Source organism: Hypanus sabinus, chromosome 20 (genome assembly GCF_030144855.1).
Source record: "Hypanus sabinus isolate sHypSab1 chromosome 20, sHypSab1.hap1, whole genome shotgun sequence".
Classification (NCBI taxonomy): Eukaryota; Metazoa; Chordata; class Chondrichthyes; order Myliobatiformes; family Dasyatidae; genus Hypanus; species Hypanus sabinus.
Window position 1 is genome coordinate 43725829 of NC_082725.1, and position 15254 is coordinate 43741082.

General features: G+C 42.3%; 1 pseudogene; it reads right to left on the minus strand.

Annotated features, from left to right (window-relative positions):
* Positions 1-14058: 14058 nt before the first annotated feature.
* Positions 14059-14775, minus strand: LOC132378209 (deoxycytidine kinase 2-like; annotated as a pseudogene).
* Positions 14776-15254: the final 479 nt, after the last annotated feature.

A 15254-nucleotide genomic window follows, 5' to 3' on the forward strand; every position in this document is an offset into this window, starting at 1 on the left:
AGATTATCAAAGAGCAAAGTATGACTCAGTGAGAAAATCTGTTGCCGAGTGAAATAAGAGTTATAAAAGGGTCGAGTGTACTTTGCGAAGATACCAATATTATTACTGAGCATCTCATGTTGACACACATCCATGCATATAAATTAGCATGTGCCCAAAGAACTGAGGAGGGGCAAAATGTTGATGGGGCAATGGTACGAAGTTCTAGAGTTAGACATCAGTGCAATGTTGTAGTGATGCATAAGATAACAATAAAGCATGTCATTGCTTGAGGCAGGTGTTCCAACAAGCTGTGGCAATCAGACATGCAGAAAGGAACGTATAGAGAACCAAGCAGAGAAATTGTTATAAAACTGACTGGACGAATAGATGTAGATGCTTGTTTTGCAGCAGGGAAAAGTACCGACACATAAATCTGAACACCAGAAGTGTTGGGGAAAATAGTCATTTCTCTTCGCTGTGCTTTTCAATCGAAGTGAATCTTCACCGACGAATGATCTGCTCCAATTTTACAAGCATGGAAAAATGAAGCATGGATCTGGAGCTTGGATCACACTGTACTGGAGCTCAGTTGGACCAAGTTTTACAAAGGGGAGGCATTTCTTTAAAACCTTTCTCCTCCCACACCATGACCAAATTTCAATGTCACGATTATATAGAACAGAGCAGTACAGCACAGGAATAGACCCCTCAGCCCATGATCCCTGTGCTGAGAAAGATGTCAAATTAAACTAATCTGTTCTGCCTGTCTCTCCATTTCCTGCACATACATTTGTCCATCTATAATTGTCTTAAATGCCACAAATAAATCTGCTTCCAGTATTATCTCTAGCAGCATATTTCCCAAAACCTAACACTCTCTCTATCACTGGTGGAGACTGGGGTACAGTACCGGTGGGGATAGGTCCGTCAATGAGCTGTTTGGGTTTCACATCTTCCTGCAGCTTTTTCTGGTCCTCTGCAGTAGCCTCTCCATACCAGATGGTGAAGCCATCAGTGAGAATGTTCTCCATGGTACATCCTTGGTGACATACCCATCTTCCTCAGTCTCCAAATGAAATATAGTTGCTGATGTGCCCTGTAATTGCATCAATATATTGGGCTCAGGATAGATCTTCAGTGACGATGACACCCAGCAATTTGAAAGGGCAAACAATTCGAGGAGGACTGACGTGTGTTCCCTTGACTTCCCCTTCCCAAAGTTCACAATCAATTCCTTGGTGTTACTGATGTTCAGTGTATTGTTGCTGTTATCACACCAGTCAAACAGCTGATCTCTCGCTCCTTTACATCTCCTTACCAGCTGAAATTCTGCCTACAATAATCGTGTCATTGGCAAATCCATAGATGGTGTTTGAGCTGTGCCTAGCCACATAGTCATGGGTGTAGAGAGAGTAGAGCAGTGGGCTAAGCACGTATCTTTGAGGTGCAGCGTGTTGATTGACAGTAAGGAGAAGAAGTTATTTCCAATCTGTATTGACTGCGGTCTCCCGGTGAAGAAGGCAAGGAAGTACAGATGCCCAGGTTTTGAAGCTTGTTGATTAGAATTGAGGATGTGATGGTGTTGAGTGCTGAGCTGTAATCGATAAAAAGCAGCCAGACGTAACATTGCTGTTGTCCAGGTAGTCCAAGGCCCACAGAAACAATTGCACTGAAGGGAGGTGACTATTTGCACTGGGAACTCATCCAGGAAATGTGTCAGTCAGCTCACCCTGGTCCTGCAAATGGGGAAGCAGTTTGCTGAGGAGTAAAGGGCATTAAGTAGAGTGCTGACTTTTCACCGAGGGCGGGGTGCATGCTATACAGCACAAATTTGATTGGTGAATTCTTTTCTTCTCTGGCCTTCTATCAGAGACCTTTGTCATGGTTTGCCTATTGCTCTGAAGCTGAGTGACACAATATTCTGGCCAACAAGCTCGGGGAATAACCATGCTGTGATGCCTTCTGTGTCCTCTATCTAACCATCACCGTGGTCCTCAACAGAATGGAAACTGCATGAATCTGTCATTGATAATTAGCAACCATATCTTGGAGTCAATGATCAAGTACTACCTTGTAGGAGGTAATTATAAATAAATAAAAGAGAACAGATTTGCATTGATGTTATACTTTTCACAATCTTCTGACATCAAAGTGCTTTTTAAATTTGTGTTCACGCAGTAGTCACTGTTGTTTGATAGCTAATTTTCACACTGCAAAACCTCACAAACCATGGTAAGATAATACCCAAGTCGTCTGATATACAGTATAAATATGAGCCGACCACATGATATGAGTTTTGAAATATTGTACTGTTACTTGGGAGTTCAAAACATAGGATATTTTGTTAGTTATATTACCTCTGTTATTTGGCTTTTTGATTAACTACATCAAAGAGCTTAAAACTCTAATGAGAGCGCTATGGATAGCGGTGAACCCAAAGTGAGAAACACAGAGAGTCACACTTGAACTCAAGCAAGATGACACCAACAAAATCCGAACAGTAGTTCTAGAAATGGAACTCCTTTGATTGAGCACAAGGCCTTTAGGTACTGAGTTCCCATGAAGGAATGTGACAGACAAAAATTAGTAGTCTAAGTCTTAAATGGAGAGCAGCAGCTAACCACACTCTGGGGAAATGGAGTGCTGAAACTACTCAGTCAGAACCATGACAGAACCACACACTCACACAATTTTGGCCAGCTCCTGAGGATGCTGCTGGTGAAAGTCATCTTTCAAAGTAGCGTCCCAGATGTCCCGTGAAGCAATCTAGCTTCTTTTTTTCTGGGCCATATCCTTCACAATCCATGAGGTATGGCCTTTTACCTTAAACAATGCGAGTATCCAAAAGAAGCTGGACTGTGACCCAACAATTTTGGGAGGAGGAGGTTTGGGAACTGGAGCCAAGGGGTTGCCCCTAAAGGGCTTGAGGTGGGATATGTGGAATGTGGTGTGAATCCTTATGGTGCTTGGGAGTTTAAGATGATAGCTAACAGGGTTGATGCGTCACAGGACTTTAAATGCACCAATGTAATGGGGGCCAATTTTCTGGATTCAACCTGCATGGGGAGATCTCTAGATGAGAGCTAGATTCACTGACCAGGAAGATGTGCTGGTCTCTGCCTTCTCTGGAAGTTGGCCTGATCATGTAGTTACTGTGAATTGGCCAACAATCCATTGCATTAATCCATTCCTGGCAACATCTGTGGACCAGTTGGTCTGCTAATGGAACCCCTACCTCTGCTTCTTGTTCTGGGAACAGTGGAGGATGTACCCAAACTGACATTTGAAAGGGGACATCCCAATAGATGAATGAAGTGTGTTGTGTGCAAGCTCTGCCCAGATCAGGTTGTTACTCCAGGTTCCCCGAGACTAGACATCTGAAAGTTCTCTCTGGGGCCTAGTTGACCCTCTCCATTTGCACATTGATCTGTGGATGGAAACTAGATGATAGTCTCGCAACAGCTCCAATTAGCTCACAGAAAGCCTTCCAAAACCTACCAGCAAACTGAGGGCCACATCAGAGATGATGTTCTGGAGGAAACTGTGCAACTCTGAAGCTAATGGTAGTTTGGGAATGAGTATGAAGTGGCAGGCTTTGGAGAATAAATCTACAACCACCATGAATACTATATTACCCTGAGATGCCAAAGGACCAGTGACAAGGTCCATAGCAATATGGGACCAAGGGTGAGTAGGAATGGGGAGAGGCTGAAACAGACCTTGAGGCTGTACTTGGGGTTCTTTATTTTGTGCACAGCCATCGCACGCTGTGACATATTCCTGGACATCTTTAGTCATGCCTGGCCATCAAGAATGCTTCTTGATGAGCCACTCCTTGGTGCCTAGCCTGGTTTGAAATGTATCCCCAGCTGAGCATCTCTTAATGAACAGTTTGGGAACAAAAATACATCAGGGAGGACCATTACCTGAATCTGCCCCATGCACTATCAAGTCTACATTCCAGTGGATGGGTGTCGCGACTCTAGAGCTGGGAATTACAGTTGAAGGGTTCTCTTTGTTGTTAGGTACTTCGAACTGTCAAGAGAAGGAGTTTGGTTTTTGATCCCAGGTGGTAAGTAAGAAAGAAGTTGAACCTATTAAAGAATAGGGGCCAGCATGCCTGCCCGCATTCCGGATGTAGACTAGGTTTTTGTGCTCTGTCCATAACACAAACATGCTTGGCCCCTCCAGCCAGAACCTCCACTCCTCCAGTGCTAGTCTAATAGCCAATGATTCCCAATGTCGTTGGTTTGCCTCCAAGGAAGAAAGATGCCTTGAGTAACTTCAGCACAGGGACACAGTTTGTGGTCTGAGGCAGGACACTGGGGCAAGAGGGCAAATCCCAATCCAGTGGAACTAGGCTACCCGAGGACTTTGTTTTAACTCTGCAAAAGCCACCCTGGCTTCCAGGGTCCGGCAGCAGGGCCCAGTCAATTTCTTGGTGAGGCTGGTGCGCAGTGCCACCAACTGAACTGAAATTGCGGATGAATCACCTGTAAAAGTTGGAAAAACCCAGAAGCTGCTGGAGATGTTTCACAGAGATGCGTTGAAGCCATTTTAGCATTGCCTGGGTCTTATCGAGGTCCATTTATTGCCATTAGATATAACAAACCCAAGGAAGGCCACTTGGATACATTGAATTCTCTCTTTGAGCTTGATGAATAGTTGATATTTGAGAAGCTGTTATAGAACGTGTTGGACATGTTTTTGAGTAGACTGGGAAAAAATGAGTTTATCGTCTTGGTAGACAAAGTCAAAATGGTGTAGCATCTTCTGGAGCAAGTCATTGATGAAGGCTTGAAATATCACTGGACCATTTGCCAACCTGAAATGACATGGCCCAGTATCCGTAGTAGCCTGTAGGTGTGTTGAATGCTGTTGTCCATTCGCCACCCTCATGAATGCGGATTAGGTTGTAGGTGCTTTGGCGATCCAATTTGGTAAATATTTTAGCTGCCTGGAGAATCTCAAAGCTCATGTTAATGAAAGGGAAAGGGTACAGATCTTTAGCAGCAACCTTCTTTAGCCCCTTGTACTCTATGTAGGACCTTAGTCCAGCATCCTTGGTGATGAAGAAAAACCTGGTTGCAGTGGGAGATGTGGGCAGTTGAATAAACCCGGAGGCCAAAGCTTTTTAGATGTGATCCTTCATGGCTTTTTTCCCTTTTGGGACTGATAAAGAGTAGAGCCCTCCCCGACTACATGGCAGCAGATTGATGGTACAGTTGAAGTCCCAGTGAAGAGGTGGAGTGGTGGCCTTTTCCTTGCTGAAGACCTCCAGCAGGTTTGAATATTCTGAGGTACTTCATGCAAATCAGATGAACTGGGTTTAGAGCCCAAAGGTTCACCAGGTAATTCGGGAGCCATGTCAAAATTTGTCTCGGAGGTAGTCTCAGAAGGTGTCTTAAGCCCCTTTTGGGGGCATATCTTTTTGCACTAGTTAGACCAGCCCAGAATGGTACCAGTTGTCCAATTGACAATGGGGTTGTGGAATGACAGTCAGTGATGACCCAGAATGAGTGTTATTTCTGGGGAGCAAATGAGATGGAGTTGGATTGATCCCACGTGCTAGTTTGAATGGGAATAGAAACATAGAAAACCTTCAGTACAATACAGGACCTTCGGCCCACAAAGCTGTGCCGAGAAATTCCTTACCTTAGAAATTACCTAAGGTTACTCATAGCCTGCTAGTTTTCTGAGCTGCATGCACCTGTCCAAGAGTCTCTTAAAAGACCCTACCATATCTGCTTGCACCACCGTTGCTGGCAGCCCATTCCACGCACTCGCCACTGCATAAAAACCTTACCCCGACATCTCCTCTGTACCTACTTCCAAGCATCATAAAACTGTGCTCTCTCGTGCTAGCCATTTCAGCCCTGAGAAAAAGCCTCTGAATACCCACACGATCAATGACTCTCATCATCTTATACACCTCTATCAGGTCATATCTCATCCTCCATCGCTCCAAGGAGAAAAGGCTGAGTTCACTCAACCTATTCTCATAAGGCATGCTCCCCAATACAGGCAACATCCTTGTAAATCTCCTCTGCACACTTTCTATGGTTTCCATGTCCTTCCTGTAGTGAGGCGACCAGAACTGAGCACAGTACTCCATGTGGGGTCTGTCCAGGGTCCAGAAGCTGCAGCATTACTTCTCAGTTCCTAAACTCAATTCCACGATTGATGAAGGCCAATGCACTGTATGCTTTCTTAACCATAGAGTCAACCTGCGCAGCAGCTTTAAGTATCCTATAGGCTCGGACCCCAAGATCCCTCTGATCCTCCACACTGCCAAGAGTCTTATCATTAATACTATACTCTGCCATCATATTTTACCTACCAGAATGAACCACCTCACACTTACCTGGGTTGAACTCCATCTGCCACTTCTCAACCCAGTTTTGCATCCTATCAATGTCCCAATGTAACCTCTGACAGCCCTCCACACTATCCATAACACCCCCAACCTCTGTGTCATCAGCAAACTTACTAACCCATCCCTTCACTTCCTCATCCAGGTCATTTATAAAAATCACGAAGAGAAGGGATCCCAGAACAGATCCTCAAGTCACACCACTGGTGACCGACCTCCATGCAGAATATGACCCATCTACAACCACTCTTTGCCTTCTGTGTGCAAGCCAGTCTGGATCCACTAAACAATGTCCCCTTGGATCCCATGCCTCCTTACTTTCTCAATAAGCCTTGCCTGGTGTACCTTATCAAATGTCTTGCTGAAATCCATACACACTACATCTCCTGCTCTACCTTCATCAATAATGTTTAGTCACATCCTCAAAAAATTCAATCAGGCTCGTAAGGCATGACCTGGCTTTAACAAAGCCATGCTGACTATTCCTAATCATATTATGCTTCTCCAGATGTTCATAAGTCCTGCCTCTCAGGATCTTCTCCATCAACTTACCAACCACTGAAGTAAGACTCACTGGTCTATAATTTCCTGGGCTATCTCTACACTCTTTCTTGAATAATGGAACAGCATCCACAACCCTCCAGTCCTCTGGAACCTCTCCTGTCCTCATTGATGCTGCAAAGATTATCACCAGAGGCTCAGCAATCTCCTCCCTCGCCTCCCACAGTAGCCTGGGTACATCTCATCCAGTCCCAGTGAATTATCCAAATTGATGCTTTCCAAAAGCTCCTCTTTCGTAATATCTACATGCTCTAGTTTTCAATCCGCTGTAAGTCATCCCTATAATCGCCAAGATCCTTTTTCGTAGTGAACGCTGAAGCAAAGTTCAGTGGTTGATCTGCCACAGCCCCCACTGTCTCCCATCCAGACCATCACAAAAAGACTCAAAAAGAGGATTTTCAACCTTCAGGTCAATCCACGGTCCTAAAATTCCCCACTGCACCGGAGCCAATAAAGGTGACTAAGGAAAGTTTTTGGTCTCTACCTAGGAGTGACACAGGGAGCACCACTCACAGCCACCCCTCCCATCACATACTGGACAGTCAGTGTTTTTGTGGGAATAGGACCCGCTCTTGGGGTTTCACGAATGTCCATTATTCGGCACGCCAAGGGCGCAGCCTAAGAGCTTCGCATTCCTGAGGTCTCATGGCTGATTGGAGGTCAGTGTCTGGGCAAGAGATCAATGTGTTGTGGGAGGCCCGAGATCTTTGGGCACAGAGCTTGGAAAAAGCAATGCAACAAACTTTTAACATTGTAAACCAGCAAATTGTTTGTTATGTCTCCCCTCTCGCTCTGAAATGGAGACATCTCTTTCTCCCTTGTTGGGGGAGTGAGAGAGCCTGTGGTATGTTGAATACTGGGTGAACAAGTAGTCTTTGGAGTACTGCAAGTACTTTGGGGTTGGATCATTTAACTGTCATTCATTCTTTTGGGAGCACTCTTCCGTTTTCGTGGATGGTTGCAAAGAAAAAGCATTTCAGGATGTATATTGTATACGTTTCTCCGACATGAGATGTATCTTTGAAACCTTTGAATAGAGTGGCTACTGCTTCCACATTCCAATCACTCTCTGCAGCCGAGGTACAAAATTCTATGCAATAACTGGCCACAGACCAATTCCCTTGGTGCAAGTTGAGGAGCTTTATCACAGAGCCATATCTTTGGTGGGCTGATGGAACACCCTCCTCAAAGTCTGAAAAGAGTTCTGCACTGGCACAGATGGGAAAATCCCTCTCCCAGAATGCGGTGACCCAGGAAATGGCTCTTCCTTTAAGGAGCGAGATGATATAGACTACTGTGTTCTGATAGGAACTTGGATGGCTTTAAATCAAAAACCAGGAAGCAGAGTACCAGGACTCCTCAGAGATCTGGGTTACTGTTGTACTGCTCGGGAGCCAGTAGGTGCAACGATCAAAGGTGCAATGAGCATCGTCAAAGCCTCCAGCTGGAACATAACCAGAACTGGCAGCTGCTCTGGCCCAACTCAGATCCTGCCCACCAGAGTCGGAGTGGTGAGAATCTCTTGGAGCAAGTTGTCATGCCTGTCCACAGTTGCTCTCTGACAGGCCAAAGCAGTTCACAGGCCTACGTACTCTGCTGAGTTCACGATGGATCAATCGTGCTGTCACAAGAGGACCAGGCCCAGGCTTGAAGAAGAGTTTCCATGAAGAAACGTGGCAGACTGCAATAATTGGCAGTCTGAGTCTTAAAGTGACAACGGCAGCTAACTATGCCCCAGAGATGCAGAGCCCCAAAACTTGGTTGTCCGATGCTGTTCAGTCCGGACCATGACAAAAGCAATGTACGATTAATTTAGTTTCTTTAAGAGATGTAGATTAATGGGTAAACATAGGCCAGGCACTGGAGAAAATTCATAAATACTTCTTTAAGTAGTGCAATGAACTGATGAGTTTAATGTATCATCCAAAGAGGCACCTTCAACAGTGCAATGCTCCCTCAGTAAGGTACTGCAAATTCACTCTGTGCTGAACTCTCTGATGTAGATATAAGTACAAAGGCTTAATAAAATATCCTTCCTGACTTTTTTCAGACTCCTTTTCCCTGAGAGACTTACTGAGCAAAACAACATGTAAACTTCACAACTTTGCTTTGGAAAACATGTAAGATATTGGCCGGCATATCTTCCATTTCTTTGTGATCAAGAAGGTGAATAGCTACAGTATTTTGCTTCCATCTTAAGGTCTGTTGATTTTGGTTTTGTCTACACTTGCTGCTTTTCAAAAAAAACCAATAATCACCTTACATCCCCATATTTATGCCTATATTAATTGTTACATAGTTTGGAACTGAAGTACTGAATTACAGTTCTGGGTTTGCTAACAAAAAAGATCAATACTTGCATTTATATAGCAGGTTTTTCAATGTCAGGGTGTTGCAAAGTGCCATTAAATGCAGTTACAGAGGTAGTGTAGAAATACAGCTGCCAAATTGCATACAAATTTCCATACACAGCAATGTGATAATAACTCGCTAATCTGTTTCAGTGTGTTTAATAGAGAGATAAATATTGGCCTGGTCATTGGGAAGAATTCCTTGCCATGTTTTCTGCCAAGAATCCATTTTCAGCATTATCTGCCTGAAGCAGTTCATTTTAAACTTGTTTTCCAACTGAAATGTTGTCAGACACTGGCTACTTAGGGATTGTCTCTAAATTGCCCACACAAATTAATATATATTATTAGCTTTGGGATGAATGAATATGTTGAAATGTTGAATATGTTGAAATGCTCACATTGCACTTTCATCTATGTATTTAGCTCAAGTGCCTTTGAGCATTATTAAACTTCCTCATGCTTGGGTGCATGACCAGCTAATGCCAAGCAGATTGTTCGTGGCATCTTTCAAGGTGAGTTATAGAATCTGCTATTTTATAACTGTAGTGTCATTAAACCAAGGAACAGCAAATGACTGATTTCTAAATAAAAGCAGATTATCATATATAGCTTCTTTTAGAAACTGAGTTGAGATAAAGTTTCATAAGGATAAGGAGATTAGGCTCTGTAATGTCTCATCACTAAGGACACTAACTCACCGTAACTAGGCCAAATATCATTTTGATTATGTTAGAAGACAAAAATAAATAGAATTTCTCTGACTGTGAATATTTCTACCCCTTCATTTTTGCCATTATTTCACTTTCGACCTTGCACCTTGAAACAACACAATAAGAATTTGAAAATTCTCTACAGTTAAAAATTACCTAAAATTCAATGAGTAGTTTGTGTGATTTAACATAAGAGTTTAATCTTCTGTGGATAGTTACATAATTATAAAATTTTGAGATATTAGCCATTTTTTTAGAAGTATAGTAAGTTACAGCTTATTGGTCCGTACACTGATACACTGCTAGCTATTTTGTGACTACATATTAAGTTATGCTTTATTGAATCTAGTAACAGAAGTATGAAAAATAAGTTGATTAAATGACATATCTACTCAAGTAGAAGATGATCATATATTGCCATTTGAACAATGCATAGGATCAGCAAGAATACCCTCAGCAAATTAGTGGTTCTGAGTTGCCGTAATGATATATTTGTATTTCTCAAAGTTCCTGGTTGTTCACAGAATGAAATTCCACTTCTATGATGGAAGATTAAGGAGGCTGTCAGGAAGCAAAGATGGAAGTAAGACACAAACAATCAATCATGCTCATTATAAAGTCTTTTTGACCTGTAAAAATAGAACAAAAATGTTAGCAAACAACAGGATAATGCTGCATATTTTTAACATGTGATGCTTCTCTTGTAGCTGGGATTAATCTCAATTAAATACCCATTTCGGTGATACTTTATTCAAATGCAAAACAGTTCACTTATTCAAAGGTGTCTGCTCACTGTTATTATTACATTGCCATCTGTGTGCTGGAAATATCTGAGACATTTATTGTTTTTTAATAAACTCCGAATGTGTTATGTTCCGATAATAGGAGAAAGATTATCACTCACAATCATTAATCCTACCAAGTGGACGTCATCATATGGTGATAGTGTCGACATTCCTGTTCCCAATATACACAGTAACAGATGCTGCTGGCAAAACACTCCAGACAGAGGATAAAAAATGCTTTCCCCATAAACCATATTATAGATATTTATGAAAACGAGGAGATTAAAGAAAACAATTATAAGATAATGACACGTTGGCAAAATATACAGGTATATGAGACATGGATAAGGTAGATAGAATCTTTTTCTCACAATAGAGGTATCAAAAACAAGAGGGAATAGGTTTAAAATGAGAGTTAAGTTTTAAAGGGGACTTCAGGGATATGTTTTTATTACATTAAAAATGGTTGATATCTGGAATATGTTGCCAGAGGAGGTAATAGAGTCACATACAAGCACATTTTTTACGGAGGGCCTAACTTGGGCAAAGGCGTTGGTGTAGATTTGCAAAACTTGTAGACTTGAATGTGGTGGGCTAAGGAACCTATTTCTATGCTGCACAACTCTGATACTATGATCCGTATATTCAATTGGCAGAGAGAACTTCTTCCACCCCTCACCAGCCCTCCAACTCTGGCCACCATAGACAAAATGCCAATTTGGAAATGAGGGCCCAAAAAGCCTCATTCTGTGTCATACGACTCCATGATTCTCCGGTATTAAAGATTACTTTGCATAGGTAAAATAGAATGACCTTGGTCTCTATTATGAAATGCTTACAAGATAAATATATTAAGGTCCATTATTCATACTCAGCTGCAGTGCGTAAAATAAATAAGGAGTAATTATCTTGGGAGGTAGTCTACACAGCTAAAGCAAGAATGTTTTCTGTGCGAAAGAGAAGCCTGCACTGATGATTTTCAGTGGAACTGGACGGTGGATAGAAAGGTGTTTATTGAAACTCAGTCTCCACCCTATTGTGCAAAAGACACAGTTTAGCTAATTTTTTTAAAAAACTTTAAAGAAGTGGCCTCCATCAGATTTCTGCAATTGGCGATCAGAGCCTTCACTTCAGCAGAGCCAACTGAAGGAGCCTAATATGGCTGTTGGAGTGAGTTCTACCTACATTTTAAGCAGCCACTGGGGCTGCCAAAGAAACAGAAGGTCACCACTAATTCAGCAGTGGTTCAAATCCCTGCACAGCTCAGATGCGGGCCTTTGACCAACTAAACAGGTTATTGCTCATTCTCAGAGTAATGCTTCCTCTTGGTTCTGCAATCTCTTCTTTAATTGAAGCTTGGAGCTTCTCGCACTGAGTAATTCTCTTGGAACAATAGCAATGGAGATTCCTGTCCTTTCAATAATCTCAAAATAGATGGTGTGTAATGACCCACACAAAATGCTGGAGGAACTCAGCAAGCCAGGGAGTGTCTATGAAAAAGAGTACAGTCAACGTTCTGGGCCAACACCCTTCAGCATCTTTTCCATAGATGCTGCCTGGCCTGCTGAGTTCCTCCAGCACTTTATGTACTTTGCTTGGATTTCTCTTGTTTGTGATTGGTATGTAATGACTGTTTATTCTTCTGAATGTTGGATATCAAAATTAAATCTTGATATTTAGTTATACTGGATGTTTAATATTAGTATTAGCAGTTCGATTGATTTTATATTATGCAACGGAAACATGTATTCATATTAAAAGATACCTACACAAGAATTTCTGCCATGCGCCTTGCAACAACAAAAGGCTGAGCCAATCAGCGTGGGCCAAAAAATTAAAACACCAAGTGCCTCGAATCATAGGGTCACTCTTTAGGAGCAAATAGATACACACAGGAAAACACTTAGATAATCTGCATTTGACACCCCAGTGCCATTATCTTATTGACACTTGTATGCCTGGGTATGCACACATTTATTGTGACTCCTGTGTGTTTCAGGGCCTGACTATTTTTTCAGGAAGGTACTTAATTGGTTTCAAAGTACTTCACAGTCTCTTGAGGTTGTGGATGCAGTGGCAAAAAAATCACATCTTTCTCAGCCAACATTGGGACGAAGCCCATCACCAATCAGGCAGCACAAGTATTTAAGTATTATGAACTCGCATGACTGCATATTATTGGCCAGTCTCTGCAGTTCTAGACGGCTCATTCTCCTTATGAGTGCTCACAACACAAAGGAAAATTGTTGTGCCTCAAGTGAATATTTTTCAAAGAGATATATTTTGCAAAGCCAAACAATGTCTGTCGGACGTTTCAAAAGGACTAGGAAGAGCGGTAGAAGAAATAGTTTGATAGTTCGTGCAAAAAAACTGGTCACAAGAATTAAAAAAACAAAGTTCACACACAGAATGATGTTCATAAAAACAGACTGAAGACACATTCAGAAGGAAATCAAAATTTAAAGGTCAGCAACTGCTTCTGGACCTTAGCCCAGGAAATTGGCACATATAAGAAATGTATGTAATAATACAGATCATATACTTGATTTTTTTTTGCTAAGAATTTATCTCAATACATCTTAGGCACATTGAGATAACAGACGACTTCCCCACCGACCCCACAGTGCCTCAGCTGATGCAATGAAATTGTAATTTCTAAATTGTCTTTTCATTGTAGTCCTGTCATGTAGTGCTTGTACTTCCAGCAAGTTTTTGTATGCAATCATGTAAAATTTTAAGTAGAAGTTGATGAATTCAAGGCAAAGCGGTATCCTGAAACCCTCTGACTAACCTGTCTGGGTGATCAGTGGTCAGTTATTATTTCAGCCATCTGTTCCTTTAAAAGATACAGGTGAAGGTACAGAGGATGGTAACAGTGGGATTTTGGGCCTTCACAGCCCTAGGTTACAGAACCAAGCCCTTAGCATCACATGCAAAATACTGTAAGTAGCTATACTCATCCAAAGACGCAATGCTCAAAGGACATTTTGTTAAAAATCTGGATCAATACTGAGTCAGGGTATATTTCATTCGCACCCCCCCCCACTACTCCCCACTTTCCACAGGGCTTGCACCCTGTGGTAAACTATGTATACCTGTATACCTGTCTGGACACGCCCCTCTGCTGACTGCTCCTGTGGGTCACAGGGGTCCTCCCACAGACCCCTGTATAAAGGCGATTGGAGGCACTGCTCCTCCCTCAGTCTCCAAGATGTTGTGGTCTCTTCTGTTGCTAATAAAAGCCTATCGTTCACCTCCCATCTCCGAGAGTTATTGATGGTGCATCAATTTTATTAGCAACAGATAAAAGTCAGTGCAAAACATTCAAGTTTGTTATCAGTTTCCTTCTGCTGTAATGTCTGCAGGAATGCCTTCACCTTTTCTAAAATGTCCTCTTGTTTAATCTTGTCATTCTTAAAATCTTCATTAACATCTAGCACCAAAATAGGAATCTCCTTCAAGTATTCAAAGTCAACCTTCATTGTTTGGTTTTGAAGCCATAATTTCTCTAGATACTCCAACTCAATTCCTTGTTCCTCCTCACGGCCTCTCAGATGAAGTCACTCCATACATTTTTCCGGAGTTGCTCATAGGTAGATTATGGCATCCAATTCGATTTCTGAACCAAATTGATTCAATACCCAAGCATGCCAATCTTGGTAGGTTTCCAGATTCAAACAAAGATGAGGCAAGTACATACCTGTCACTGTATACAGATCTTTCAAAGAACTGTATAGGATGTTCTGCTTCCTGAATTTTGGAAGAAAAAGGCTTAAGCTGTGCCCGAACTCTACTCAGACAAGCGTAAGTTTGAAATGTGTATGCCCATCTACTTGGTTTGTCATAACGCATCTGGAGGAGATTGCCACCACTCTTCTGGGATGTTGTAAGTTCCTGGAATTCATTTTCATTGGTTTGTACGTTACACCATTTCGCAATAGGTTCCAGAACAACTTCCCACTCATCACTGCTTTGTCCCAAAATTCAAACAAAAGTAGATTTTCCTGCAGCAATATTCCCTTTGATTGAAATCCTTTTTGCTCTCTTTTCAAAGCTACGTAGATCACAGTGACAGACTCGACTGCCTAATAGACTTAACCTGTAAATATACTTGTAAGAAACTTTGCCCCGTGGGACTCTCTTATAAAACAAAGTGGGGGGGGGGGTGAATGTGGTAAACTATGTATACCTGTATACCTGTCTGGACTCGCCCCTCTGCTGACTGCTCCTATGGCTCCTCCCACAGACCCTGGATAAAGGCGATTGGAGGCACTGCTCCCTCAGTCTCCAGAATGTTGTGGTCTCTTCTGTTGCTAATGAAAGCTTATTGTTCGCCTCCCGTCTCCGAGAGTTATTGATGGTGCATCACACCCTCAGTGATTCCCTTGTCTATTTGTCCTCCCCAGTAATCTCCCTTCTGCAAGTATCCCTGCAAGTGACTGAACTGTTACCACTGCCCATTCACCTCCTCCCTTGCCCCAAGCAGCCC